Source organism: Hyperolius riggenbachi, chromosome 4 (genome assembly GCF_040937935.1).
Source record: "Hyperolius riggenbachi isolate aHypRig1 chromosome 4, aHypRig1.pri, whole genome shotgun sequence".
NCBI lineage: Eukaryota > Metazoa > Chordata > Amphibia > Anura > Hyperoliidae > Hyperolius > Hyperolius riggenbachi.
The window spans coordinates 393,544,221-393,548,472 of NC_090649.1; positions in this window are offsets into that span (position 1 = coordinate 393,544,221).

Consider the following 4,252-nt stretch of genomic DNA (forward strand, 5'->3'; position numbering starts at 1 on the left):
TTTAGTGTCTGTGTGTTCATGTACCTCCTGTGTACGGCAGGTGGAATAGAAGTAATTTACTGAAAAACATAGCTTCAATTTACTATGACCTGTGACTCCTCCTAGTCTCTGGCTCCTTTGTAACATTTTATTGAATCCTGATTGTTGGCTAACATCACCTAAAAGCTGCAGAAAAATACCTCAAATCTCACTTGGTTTTCCCAAAAACGCTCTAATCTTTGTGAATTGATATTTATTGATTTTTACCTCTCAAGTCGGTAATGTACCTCATTGGTCTGTAGTTTAAGCTCGCCATGCTGTAACAGCCTTAGTGAATACACATCTGATAAAATGTTTAGTAAAATCAGCATTGTTCTGCTGTTTTCTGCATTACCAAATGTGATAATGCTTTGTAAATCGAGCTTAATGTCTCTCCGCTTAGTGCCATATTACTGTTTCCCATTGGCATGTGCAAATCGACATCACGCCGGTGGGTCACAGGACTATGGCAGTGGAAAGTAGACCAAAGACAGCTGACAGGAGGAAGTAAGAATGCTCCGACAGGACAGATGAGCCAACACTGCCAGTACATTCCTCATGCAGTTTTGCATTGGAGGCTCCAAGACCAAACGTAGACGTCTGGCTATAATGCACAGTGGCAGGTTTGGCAAAAAACACAACACAGAATATCATCCCAAACAACTCATAGCAACTGTAAAGCACAAGGTGGAGGGATGAATATTTGAGCCTATTTTTGCAGACACAGGAACAGGGCATCTCGCAGTCATTTAGTTGACCATAAAGTCCTATGTCTGCTTCTATTCTAGAGTCAAATGTGAGGCTGTTAGGCCATCTGTGCAGTGGCTAAAGCTAGGCCAGAATTGTGTCATGCAGCTGAGCAATGATCTCATTAACCAAAGCACACCCAACAAATCTACAGGAATAAGATTGGAAAAATAAATCAAGGTGCTGCAATATGCCAGCCAAAGACCAGACTTCAACCTGATCAAAATTCTGTAGTGGAAACTGAAGAGAGGTCTGCATAAATAGCTACAATTCTTGTAAGCGTTTATACGTCTTCTTTTGGATCAACTGGGATATGGGAGGTTGCAGTACAATGTCAATACTGTACATATTTTTTCCTGATTCACATATGATGAACATAAGTATTGTTTCCCAACTGTGATGTCACCTCATGTCATTTCTGAATCATGCAGTAGCTGTGTCAGATCTTCCCTGCAAACAGTTAACGGTGTGGTACCATTACCAAAGCTTATTTCTAAGCCTTCCTCCAAGTTTGATGAATATCTAAAAAAGAAATCATACAGCTATCTAGTTTTTCACTTAAGCAGTGAAACTAGAGGGGAGCCCAGAGCTGTGATGGAGCCGCATCTACTAACCTTCCCTTCCTTTGATAGAGGGGACTATACTTCAGATCAAGTGTTTTTGTGGCTGCACTTGTTAATGGGTGGTGTGAAGATCATGATGGCCACACTTGGTTTATGACCCTTGTAAGATGGGCCTCCAAAGCTGTGAAGGGCACCAAGGGGAGGCAATAGAACATTGAGGGCCATGAATGAAAGTTACGCCACTGCTCTTGAGCTTACAATTACCTGGACAAATTAAAAACTTTACAGAAGTACTTCCAAGGATGAATATGCGGCATATCAGGGGTGAATGGCGTCTGAACCCAACATATATATACAGTATATATATATATATATATATATATATATATATATATATATATATATATATATATATATATATACTTAATGTCTGTAAAATAGCTATTTACTGGATTCTTCACTTCGGATTGGCTTTGTGCTTTAGTAAGTAATAGCTGTACCTCCTTTTCAAGTTGGCAGCAATGTTATTATCAGGGTACGTCATTAATACAGTCAGATAAGCCCTAAGTATACAGAACAAAGAAACCATTAGTCTTATCAGATTTCAGATAGTGCCAGTGTACAGTGCTGACTACACTGGTCTATAGAAGTCCTTCCAGCTTTTTTCTGCCCTCTCTGTCCTGTATTACCTCTAAAGCCTCATCTACACGCGTACCCGCGCCTGTCCGCCGCATTTCCCCGTTCGCCGCGCGTGCGCCGCATACGATTCCTCGCTCGTCCCCGCCAGCGCCGCTTATCTTCCGCTTGATTCCCTGCCATTGTCCCCTCGCGGGGAGCGAGCAGGGAATCGGCGGAAGCAAGATCCGTCCTGTTGGATCTTATCAATCGAGCCGCACGTTTCCACACTCGATTCCGCGCTCGATTCTCTTATTTTCATTCATTTTTCTTATCTTTGTCCAATCACCGCTATGAGAAATCGAGCACGGAAATGATCGGGAGCAATATCGGACATGACGGATGTTATCGATCTGATCCATCTATCGCATGAAAAAAAGTAACGTGTGTACCAGGCATAAAGGTTCAAGCTATTGGAACTTTTTATCAGCTGAGGGTCAGGTAATCCACTATTCAGCTGAAAGGCAAGTAGTTATAAAATGATTGCTATGTAAATTAATAATTTCATTTTCTCTTTATTAGCTTTTTAAACATTTATAACAGAGCAGAGGGGTAGAACTGGAGAGAGGATTGTCAAAATATCTAGAATTGAGAAATAGCTGCCTGTTTTAAAAATCTTACCTGTCATATTACCTGTTGGCTTCAGTACATCTACAAAAAGCATGGAGCTTAACCCTTTCGGGACCGGCCGCCTAACCCCCCTTCAGGACCAGGCATTTTTTCAGAAGGGGGGTGGGCGTTTGGGGGTCAGGCAGCCGGATCCCTGCAGGGTCTGGCTGGGCAGTGTCCCCGATGGTGGCCAGGTGTCCCCCCTGTGTGCAGCAGCCTTCACTCACCTTCCAGGCTCCAGCGATGAGCCGCAGTGGATCCCTCCGCTCTGGCCAGCATCTCAGCTACTACTGCCGCTTAGTTCCGGGTCGCGGCTTGATGCCATCATCAAGCCGGGACCCGGTGCTGACGTCAGGAGGAGCAGAGATGCTGGTAAGAGCGGTGGGGGCGCCGATCGTCGCGGGAACGGCAGGTAGGTGAGTGGATCCTCTTCTTTCCCCCCTACCGCCGCAGCTGTCAAATTGATCACTACGATCCGCCAGCGATCATAGTGATCACGTGATCAGCAGCCATACGCGATGGCTCCTGATCACTGAGGGGAGATGCCAGCTGTCATATGACAGCTTAATCTCCCTTCTCCAGTACGCACGATCGTGTCGGGGCGGTTCGTTAGCGCGGACGTTGAATCAACGTCCGGGCAGAACGGTAGCACCACCTGCTGGATGTTGATTCAACGTACCTGGTCCCCAAAAGGTTAATGGTGCCAACTATTGGACCTGATCCCCTTGGATGACATCGCTGGGCCTGCCTGCACAGGCACATGCCAGCTGTATAGCTGACGACGTGTTGTGTGGCTACACGGGGAATGGGAGGGTGATACGTGGCGGCAGGTGAGTGGTGCAAGCAATGGGATTGGCGGGGGATTAGCGTTGCTGGGGGTGAGTAGAGCTGCCTGACGGATTCATGGGCGTCCACAGAAAAATTTTCGGGGGGGGGGACAAAAATGGAGGGGGGGAAGTGTTGCGCCGCACCAAGAATTGGGGGTCACGCCAAAAGATGGGTGTGGCCATGGACCAGAATGTGGGTGTGGTCACAGGTGGAGCCAAATTTACATGAACTTAGCAATGGTGGGACATTAGATTAGAGGTGCATACACACGTCTGATTTTATGCTCGATTGTTGTTAAAACATTTGAACAACTTGTCATTCAAACAAAAAGTAATTCAGACTCCTTGTCTACACAGGCAACAAAACGTTTGTAATGCTATTTACAGTTAATTTACATGTCGTTTGACTGGTCAATGGACTTGATAGAACAATGGACTAGATCAAATGACTGATCAAATGACTGATCAAACGACTTGTGTGAAAGTCTATTGGTGTCAAGCTAATAGACTTTATAACAACAAGTCGCTTGTACACATGTACGGACCTAACTGTCATTTGAACGACAGTTAGTCCATGGATCCGCCAAGCGGATCAGTCAAAACTGTTGCTATCAGTCTAACAATTGTTCGTACACAAGCCAAACTGTGGTCCAAACGACTGGTTTGAACGACAAGTCTTTCAGAAATATCAGACGTGTCTACGTACCTTAGGACTATAGTAGGAGTTAGAGAGTGCCTCCGACACGGGTGCCCCCCCAGTTTAGGTAGTGACAGGTACCCCCTAGTTTAGATAGTGACAGGAGCCCCCTAGTT